Genomic DNA, 10,637 nt, shown 5'->3' with positions numbered 1-10,637 from the left:
TAGGGCATCCGCGATCCTTCCTCCCTGTGAACGCTCCCTTCTCACGATCCCGTTTTCATGCATCTCGACTCTGGAATTTTCCCCACGCTCTACTGGCCTCATTTTCTTACCGACCCACAAAACTGAGTTTGAAAAAAAGCATTCCTACTTCACAGCTCCCAAATAAGGTCCTCTATATTTTCTTTTAACTGGCCAATGTAAACAAAGTAATACACACACGGGGAGAGGGGGAGAGAGAGGCCTACAAAGAAGCGGGGAGCGGTTAGATGTTGCCCTTTCAGTTTTATATTTTCTTTAATGGCGCTACATAAACTTTTTATATATCAGACTATTACAGCAGAACACTATCACTTCGTCATTACTTTGATTATTACATTCAGTCTTCCTCGGAATCTATGATTAAGAAGGAGTGCCTTCTCTGGAGAAGACAATCATGCTAGCAAAGCTCGAAGGCAGTTAGACACAAAGGGGGACCAACTATGAGGTGGGTTGATTCCATCAAGGGAGCCACAGCCTTGAATTCACAAGAGCTGAGCAGGACTGTCACGGAAAGGGCATTCTGAAGCCATAACGCTTGGTGGAAGTCGTAGACAACTTGAGGGCACATAACAGATTTTCCATATTGTATCTTACCAGCCTTCTCTCTTATTAATATTTTAGTTAACATACCATCAGTGGCTCTCAAATTTCTGCTCCATAATGAGGTAATAAGCAACTACACTGTAGGATTGGGTTGTCTAGTGTATGAAATTACAGGTAGTAAAGGTATTATATAATTTCACTTAAAGCCTGATACTCTTCGTGTTCAATCCAAAGCAAGGCTGACTAAATTCAAAGGAGCTTTGTCCTGGTTTAAGCATGCAGGAGACAGTCATTTAGCCTTTGTTTTTAGACCTTATTTTTCATTCTTGTTCTAGTAAAGGGGTTGTATCTCATATTAAAATTGGGCCATTGAAATTGATGGGACTTTAGTCAGACTAATCCAATCTTTAATTCTCTCATAATCCCTGATGACCGGGCTTGAATGACACTCTGCAATCCCATTGGAAATTGCATATTAAAATAGCACCCAGCACATACCACACCTCATCAAGGATTAAATAAAAACAGTAAACCCAGCATGACATGTGAACCAGGCCAATGCAAAGGCATACACAGCCTAGTGTCATGGAAGCTCAATGTAAAATATCACCAAGTGGAATCAACTACCAAACATGGCAGTTGCAAGGTCACCTTCTCCTACAAGGGGCCATGCCCCTGCTCAGAGCTGCAGAGCAACATGGCACAGGTGCATTGTAAACATGTTCAGGGTTCTTACCTCTTGGGGAAGAGGGGGAAAGATATCTTAACTCACTGGAAGAGGTCTTGAGAGAGAAGGAAGACAATTTAAATCCATTGGCCTTTTGCTTATCTGAGAGAAAAGGAGGATTTCTGAATGGCATTTTCAACCTCTCCCCTGTTCTGCAATATTAACAGTGAACTAGATTGCTAGGCTACCATATGCTCCTCTGTCCCAGCAACCGTTCAGCCTGCAGAAGGGGTATAACATCTTACTATTCATTCAGCCCAGCCTTCAGACTTGGGATAACTAATAGATTATACCAATACAGGGCTGTTTTGAACGTCTAAGATTTTGCTCAGCCTGCAATAGAAGTCTAACACCTCAGCACAACTCTGCAGGGTTCATAAAGGTAAAGGTAAAGGTTTCCCCTTGACATTACGTCCAGTCATGCCTGACTCTAGGGGGCGGTGCTCATCTCCATTTCCTAGCGGAGGGAGCCAGCATTTGTCCGCAGAAAGTCTCCGTGGTCAGCATGACTAAATACCGAAGTGCACGGAAAGCTGTTAACTGCCCACTGAAGTGGCACCTTTTTATCTACTTGTATTTGCATGCTTTCGAACTGCAAGGTTGGCAGGAGCTGGGACGGAGCAACAGGAACTCGCCCCGTTGTGCAGATTCGAACCGGCCTTTTGATCAACCAGCCCAGCAGCATAGTGGTTTAAACCACTGCGCCACCTGCAGTCCACCTGCAGGGTCCATAGAAACCCCTTAAAGAGCAACCCACAGTGTTCAGTGTGAACAGCCACAACACCTTCGGACCCATAGTGTGGGGACAATAGTCTGCTTTTGCCTTGGTAATTGCTTTAACAGGGTTATTCTTGAAATGTTTCACACTGAGTCAAAAAGAGCAAGCATGTTTCTATTCACAGTTCTCTTTTTGAGTTTTTTGGATGTCTGGTCCCCACTACTTTAAAGTCTCTGTTTTCCTCATTGATTTCTCACTTATATCCCTTGACTTATTTTAAAATAGTTTCAAAAATATGACCTATATCTAGAAAACAATACCATTCCCTCTGTCCTTTTTATATCTATATATGTCTTGCTACTTCATTCCATTCCACCTCCCTGCTGGTTTCCTTTCCTTGCTCATCATTCAGTGAGTGGTTTGTCTTTTAAAACCCTAAATCTTCATCTGACAGATTTCTGACTTGTGGATCTACTGTGTACTTTAGTAGAAGCCCAAGATCAGAGCCAGGTGCAAAAGACAAACCATGAAAATGAAAGAAGCCAAAGAATTTGTTTTCTGTACTAGAACTGTGCCAAGCTCACAGTTCTTTCATGCAAAATCTGTCCCTGATTACCTTAAGCTTCAGCAGCCAAACTTCTAAGGGGAAAGCTTTGCTGTTGTTACTCTTATTAAACATTTGGCAGCCAGAAACCATTGCCAGTCTACCACAAATCACCCAGATATCAGCCAACCCCAATCTTCTTTCTGCTGACCACTGCCCTGAATGGCCCAGGACCACTTCTGTCTGTGTTCCATTCTACTTCTGAGATATCATTCTACTCCAGTCTGCTTCAGAGGCTCTCTTCAATGTGCTGTCTGAGATGCAGGGAATGAACAGGAGATCTAAGGGGTCTTCTTAACGGTGACACATCCATTGCAAAACAGTTTCCTCAAAGAGATATACATATCCGGCCACACCACCAGCATTTCTGGAGATGGCAATTCCATAAAACTGAGTCCCTGAAACACTGGAAATGGAACTTGCCACTGGTGCAGTCAGAGTGCAGGCCTGGGATGTGGGAGATCTGGGTGCAAGTCTCCACTCGACCATGAATCTCACTGGCTGACTTTGGGCCAGCCACAGACTTTCAGTCCAATCTACCTCACAGGGTTGTTGTTTTGAGGATAAAATGGAGCTATGCAATCTACCTTGGGTTCTTCACAAGAGGAAAAATGGTGGGATATAACTGCAATGTGGAGAAATAATAATCTTTACAGCTAAGGATAAAAATCATGCAATTAACACTGTTGGCAGTGCCAGCTCGGACTTGCTCTGTATATGTAATAAAGCATTTGCTGAGGTCCAAACATGGGCCCTGTGTTTGCCTGGAGCTAGCAAAGCTGGTCCTGTCATTAGACAGAACGAGAGTCAGCTCAGCCAGCAGATGCTGGGAAGAGCCAGCAGTGGGACAGGGTACCATCTTGTTTTGCTTTAGGCAGCAAAATGTCTTGGAACATTACTCCTGCCAAGAGACTTGCTCCTCCACCTTTTTAAAAAAAAAATTTTGCATTAACTGAGATACTGGCAAAGTGAAACACCATAATCAAACACCATCCTCTAGTTCCAGCTTTATTTCCAAGAATACCTATGGGCTCATATTGGTCCCAGGAGTGTTCTTAGAAAATAAAAATTATGGTTGGCTATAGCCTAGCACTTCATTTTTAAAGCCTCTGGCTACCAAGAGGAAAAGGTAAACTGGAGAGGGATAGAAGGAAGGGGGCTGGGTATGATGGGACTGGGTAGTGAGAGTGTGGGGGTGTTTTTCCTGTGTCCATATGCCAAGTGTTGTGCTATTGATGGCAGCCACCCGTGAGTTGGATCTAGACTTAGTCATGTTTAGAGGCGATCCAATGAAATCAAGTTATTGATCCAACTGAAACACTTAAAAATAACAGAGACCGTATCTACAAATATCTGCAGACAATGCAAAGATAAATCAGACACAAAAGACAGATAATAGATAGTGGCCCAGTCTTATCCAGTGATATATTGCTAGGCAGGAATCAGGTTGCAAAAAATGTTGACTGTGGCGCCAATGAAGTGTGCAGTATGAACAAAATCTTTTTAGCACCCCTCCCTTGCTACAACAGTCCCAATCCAGTTCTTGAGAATAATGATGGCGGCAGTGCGGATAGCCATAAACCTATTTTAACAAACAGAATAACAGATTACAGTACACGAGACATAATTCTGGTTAACAAGAAAAAACGAAAAAGCTGTATGATAAGAGATGCTTCACAACCTCATGCAAGCATTGGAAAAAGGTGAGAATTAAAACACACCCATGCTTGGAATTAATGGGTGCCTGGAAGGTCAAGGCAATTCATATAGCACCTGTCAGGACAAAATGAGTGAAAGCTCTGCCATAATATGGCTACTGAAAACCTGACACTGTCAGAAGAGCTTCAAGCTTAAGATGGGATTCCTGATCTGATCAGGAAACTATGTTGCCAGCCTTGCTTTCCACCTACACCTTAGAGATGCTTAAGTTTGCCTGTCTGCTTTAGATATGCTAAGGTACACTTGTCCTGAAAGTTCTCTCTTTTGTGTTGTCTTAATCACATCCAACCCTTTTGTTTTACTCTCATGTGCCTCTAGCAAACTGCCTAAGTGATCCCCACCTTCCCTCAAACCATGCATGTAATGGATAGGTTATAAAAGCACCTTGTACAAACTCCATCTTTGTGGTTCCTTGCAGCGGAGGGACTACCTACCTGCCACATGCATTTCCTGTATGTCTGAATAAACATTAAATGTTCTTTTCATTGTTCACCTCCAGCAGACTCTGATTTCTTCTTGTTACACCCTTCTTAATACCAGTTATTAGCATTGTTCCAACCTGAAATAAACATAGCATGAGCTAGTGGTCCATGGTTTCCTTAGCCATGGTTTGGCATATTGTCTGAACTGGATCATGTCCACCTTCCATTCCCTTTCCTTGTCAGAAGACTAGGCTAAATAATCCAAACTCAGCTTATTGTAGGAGGGCAGTATAATGCATGCCTTATCCTATATAATCCCACTACACAAGTACGAGGGGTATGTTAGGAATGGAATGCAGCCCCACTCAACTTTTGTGTGGCTGACTGGCCACAATTAGCTCCCAGAACTCAAACCTATATTGCAAGTGCCATAGAGAATCTCCCTGCTTCATTCTAGGACATCCTCAGCCACCGGCCAGAGGATCCAATCAGATATGCAGCTCCAGCTCCACACCTGATTTCAACTTCAAATCCAGCATATGATGATCATCTTTAAGGCTTTGGCCCCTTGGAAGATTTAAACTTATTTTCTGAAGGAAGTTCCAACACTACTTGCTTACATTTCTGCTGCTTATGTCTATGTAGAAGAGGGCCTATTTGGGCTGGAAAACAAGCCCAGCTTCTACATTTCCATAACAGAATGTCAAGTTTGTTATTTCTATATTTGGCCTGCAAAGTTTATGTCTGCCTTAAGCTCTTAGAGGAGAGTAAGTGCATTACAGACACTTGCTAGAGTTCTTGATTGTCACCTGACCGAGGTCTACTCAGTACCCGTCTCAGCTGGGGCTCTTCGTGTTTGGAAAAGTCTTTATGACTGATCCATTCTTCTAATTTTTCTAGATTGTATCCACACATCAAGTCAGGTAATCAAAAAGACAGTTATTTGGATCTTATTACTTTAGCTTCACAAAGGAATGCTTTTACAGAATTAATATTTTACATTATGTCCTTGGCTTTCTTAGAAGGCTGTCGTAAGAAGTTACAGTATGTGCAACGGTGTTATTGCGTGTTTTGTAAAACCATTCTGAGGATATTGTCCATTATGTTATCCAATATGCCTTTTATAAGGATCCATCTGAAAAATATTTTGTAGGCTCAGGATGAATTTTGGGACAACTAGTGAACCTGTATTTTCCCCCTCTGGCTTTATAATGAAAATGTTGTTACCTTGCCTTATTTGTGCTGGAGACCAGGAAACTGAGAACTAAATGTGTTGCTCAGCTCTAAAGGTTCCTTCTGCTTTTAGTACAGCTTATAACTAAATAATAATGCTATAGCTCCTTCTCAGTGAGTCTGTCTCAGAGCCCCCAGTCCTTCAAAAGGCACACCTGGGATTGTGGGGTGCCAGAGGTGATGTAGCAGAGGGGAAAGACCTGCCAACCCTGGTGGTTGTACACACCAGCAAGTCCAAGCCAGGGGAAATCTGTAGCTTTCCTTACCCATTGGCTATAACAGCAAAAATTAAGTGGAGTTGTATTCTAACAATTATCTCCCACCACTGTAGTTTTACTTTTAAGGTCAACCTTGCTGAGAGCATTTAGATATTTGTTGCTCTCCCCGACTGTTGCAGGGTTCACTGTCATACAGTGGAGGCTAGTGACCCTTATGTAACTGGGGCTTCTTATCCACTGAGCTATTCATGGTGTTTCACTGTGGTGAACCTATTTTGGAACTGGAGTTTAGCACTGTGGATAGCTCCCATAAAGCTCAAAATAAATGTTGCAATGGATGAGGGCCCTCAGTGACCTAACAGTATCTCTCTGTCCTTCTCTCTCTCTCTCTCTGTCTCTCTCTTTATAGGGTTTTTTTCTTCCACTCTCTAAGAATGTTATACTTTCCTTCCCCAGTCTACTTACTTATCATTACGGCAACACCTACAAGCCTCCCCATCAATGTGATGTGTCCATTCTTGCATCTTTGTTACTGGAAGAGGTTTCCCCTGAGAAGAGGCAAATCAGGCACTAAACCCGGGTGGCATGATTTACCCTTTCTATGTAAAACAACATTGTCTTAAAGGTTGAACAGCTTCATTGAGAAATTATGGATTTTTCACAATATGGAAAGCAAGACTCTTGCAGTGTCCTCATATATGGGTGGCAGTGCCCTCATAGTTATCAGATATATGGGTGGGGGGGGGGAGAAAAAGGAGTGGTTATAAATAAAATTCTCCAAGGTGGGAAACTATTTAAACCATTGTATCTTGGCTACAGCAATCCACTGCCCACTCAGCGGAATGAGCAGGAGGGCTGGCTTATCATCTCGCGAAGGAAGTACAGTAACACATTTCTCATCTTTCCAGGTCTTCTATAGTGTGGAAATTGACTGTGGTGCTAAAAGAAGTTTAGCAGCTTTGACTTAGCCCAGTCCCCTGAAACAACATAATCCAGGACACCTGGAGTTATGTTCAGAACAGCTTGAGAAGCAAGGGCTGTACCACTTAGCTGTGGCCCCTACCTGGTAATTGCCCTATTCTGGTTAATGTATCCCAGTGTCCTGGGACGCAAACATGAAAATGACAATCATGAGATGTAGCCTGAAATGAAACAAACCCTTGTTGTCCCCAAGGGATATTAGTATGGCTGTGCTTGCTCACTTGCTTCTATAGGTGAGCATTGGGAAATTGCTCTTTGGAGAAGGAGGCCTGAGTTCTACCTCTTGCTTTCTGCTCAAATTATTTCTTTAACCCTTTTTATGAGCTACCAGTAATGAAACATTTACGATTTGGAGGACATGGTCTACAGTGGCTCTGTTCAAATCTTGGGCTGCAGTAGTTGATTTGGTGTTTTTCCTAGGCGGCCACAGTGAGAATTGTCTGGGTGTAACATTGTGTTGGTAGTGAAACTTGCTACATTATCGGTTTATTAGACTATAAAAGGATGTGGGTTTGGCTATTCCAATATTACCAGTTAGGCATGTTGCATTTGCATTTTATTTTGGTTTGTTATTCAAGTTCATAAATGGCCACCAACTAAGCACATGATACCACTAAGTTAGCATTGGAGCATTGGAGCAAACTGAACCTATGAGCAGTCATCTTACTCAGTAAAGATTCCTTGGATGAAGGTGTAGAAACAGGGCCTGATCAGTCTTAGGTGAAATGAAGAACAAGGATTATACACAGCAGCATAACCAAAATAAACACTGGTCTGTTTCATAAGTACTGTTCAATAAGCCCTTTTAGATTGTCCCCCAACAGGCTGTTTGACCTGAAATAATCTAACAGAAGCCCAGTTGTAATCCTGGTGATATTGCTCACTAGTTAGGCCAGTTGCCCTTCAACATTTACAAAATCTAAGAAATAAACTGTGCTAGCTATTCTGAAAGAATGCAAAAGATTGCATTGCTATAATGTAATGAAGTAAACCACTACTGAACCCTGTGAGCTGGGTGGTCAGACATAGTATTGATTTTCCAGAGAGGCAGCGATGTCATTCTGCTGCAGCAAAACCATAACAAAATGTTGCAATTTTTATAAGCCATCCCAAGGCGTTAAGCAATGGGACTGCATACAAAAACTCCAAATAAATAAATAAATAAATAAAATTTATTTTGGTATAAGCTTTTGTCGACATTGTGCACTTCCTTACAGGCATGAAGCATTAACTTCAAACTAACAGCTATATACACATTTGAAAACTATGTTGGATGCAAACTATGTTGTACAGGGGCTTCTCCCATACTGGTGCCCTCCAGACGTTTTCAACTACAGTTCACATCATGCCTGCCTAATGGCCTTGCTGGCCAGGGCACATGGAAAGCTCCAGGTCGAGGAAGGCTGCTATAGAGAAGCCTATAGATGGGCCCTCCTTCATGGATCACTGCCCTGTCGTGGCAAAGGGGCTTGCATAGCTCAATGAAGCTATGAGCTATGCCATGCAGGGCCACCCAAGACGGGCAGGTCATAGCAGAGAGCTCCGACAAAATGTGATCCACTGGAGAAGGAAATGGCAACCCACTCCAGTATCTTTGCCATGAAAACCCCATGGACTGTACCAAAAGGCAGAAAGATATGACGCCGGAAGATGAGCCCCTCAGGTCGGAAGGCATCCAATATGCTACTGGGGAAGAGCGGAGGGTTAGTACTAGTAGCGCCAGAAAGAATGAAGCGACTGGGTCAAAGCCGAAAGGACACTCAGTTGCAGATGTATCTGGTGGTGAAAGGAGAGTCCAATGCTGCAAAGATCTATACTCCATAGGATCCTGGAATGTAAGACCCATGAATCAAGGAAAGCTGGATGTGGTCAAACAAGAGATGACAAGACTGAACATCGACATCTTAGGAATCAGTGAACTAAAATGGACAGGAATGAGTGAATTTAATTCAGATGACCATCAGGTATACTACTGCGGGCAAGAATCCCTCAGAAGAAATGGAGTAGCCTTCATAGTCAATAAAAGAGTAGGAAAAGCAGTACTGGGATACAATCTCCAAAATGACAGAATGATCTCAGTTCGCATCCAAGGCAAACCATTCAACATCACAGTAGTCCAAGTGTATGCCCCAACCACTGGTGCCGAAGAGGCTGAAGTTGACTGGTTCTATGAAGGCCTACAACACCTTCTAGAATTAACACCAAAAATGATGTCCTTATCATCATGGGGGATTGGAATGCTAAAGTAGGAAGCCAAAAAATAACCAGAATAACAGGCAAGTTTGGCCTTGGAGTACAAAATGAAGCAGGGCACAGGCTGGTACAATTTTGTCAAGAGAATAGCAAACACTCTTTTCCAACAACCCAATAGACGACTCTATACATGGACATCACCAGACGGTCAACACAGAAATCAGATTGACTATGTGCTCTGCAGCCAAAGATGGAGAAGCTCTATACAGTCAGTAAAAACTAGACCAGGAGCCAACTGTGGCTCAGAGCATAAGCTTCTTGTTGCAAAATTTAGGCTTAAATTGAAGAAAGTAGGGGAAAGCACTAGGCCACCCAGGTATGACCTAAATCATATTCCTGATGAATATCTAGTAGAGGTAACAAAAAGATTTAAAGAATTAGATCTGATAGACAGAGTGCCTGAAGAACTATGGACGGAAATTCGCAACATTGTACAAGAGGTAGCAACTAAAACCATCCCAAAGAAAAAGAAATGCAAGAAAGTAAAATGGCTGACTGACGAAGCTTTACAAATAGCTGAGGAGAGAAGGGAAGCGAAAAGCAAGGAAGAAAAGGAAAAATACACCCAATTGAATGCAGAATTCCAGAGAATAGCTAGAAGAGATAAGAATGCATCTTAAGTGAACAGTGCAAAGAAATAGAAGAAAACAATAGAACAGGGAGGACCAGAGATCTCTTCAAGAAAATTGGAGATATGAAGGGAACGTTTCATGCAAAGATGGGCATAATAAAGAACCAAAATGGCAGGGACCTAACAGAGGCAGAAGAGATTAAGAAGAGGTGGCAAGATTGAACAGAAGAACTATACAAGAAAGAGCTTAACATCCCTGATAACCACGATGGGGTGGCCACTGACCTCGAGCCAGGCATCCTGGAATGTGAAGTCAAATGGGCCTTAGGAAGTCTGAGCAACAACAAAGCTAGTGGAGAAGACAGTATTCCAGCTGAGCTATTCAAAATCTTAAAAGATGATGCAGTAAAAGTGCTACACTCAATATGCCAGCACACTTGGAAAACTCAGCAGTGGCCACAGGATTGGAAAAGGTCAGTTTACATTCCGATCCCAAAGAAGGGCAATGCCAAAGAATGTTCAAACTACCGCACCATTGCACTCATTTCACATGCCAGCAAAGTTATGCTCAAAATCCTACAAGCTAGGCTCCACATACTGCTGGAGCCT

Source organism: Varanus komodoensis, unplaced genomic scaffold, assembly GCF_004798865.1.
Source record: "Varanus komodoensis strain SLA01 unplaced genomic scaffold, ASM479886v1 scaffold42, whole genome shotgun sequence".
Lineage (NCBI taxonomy): Eukaryota > Metazoa > Chordata > Lepidosauria > Squamata > Varanidae > Varanus > Varanus komodoensis.
The sequence above is the reverse complement of the archived record's forward strand: the minus strand, read 5'-3'. Positions refer to the sequence as shown.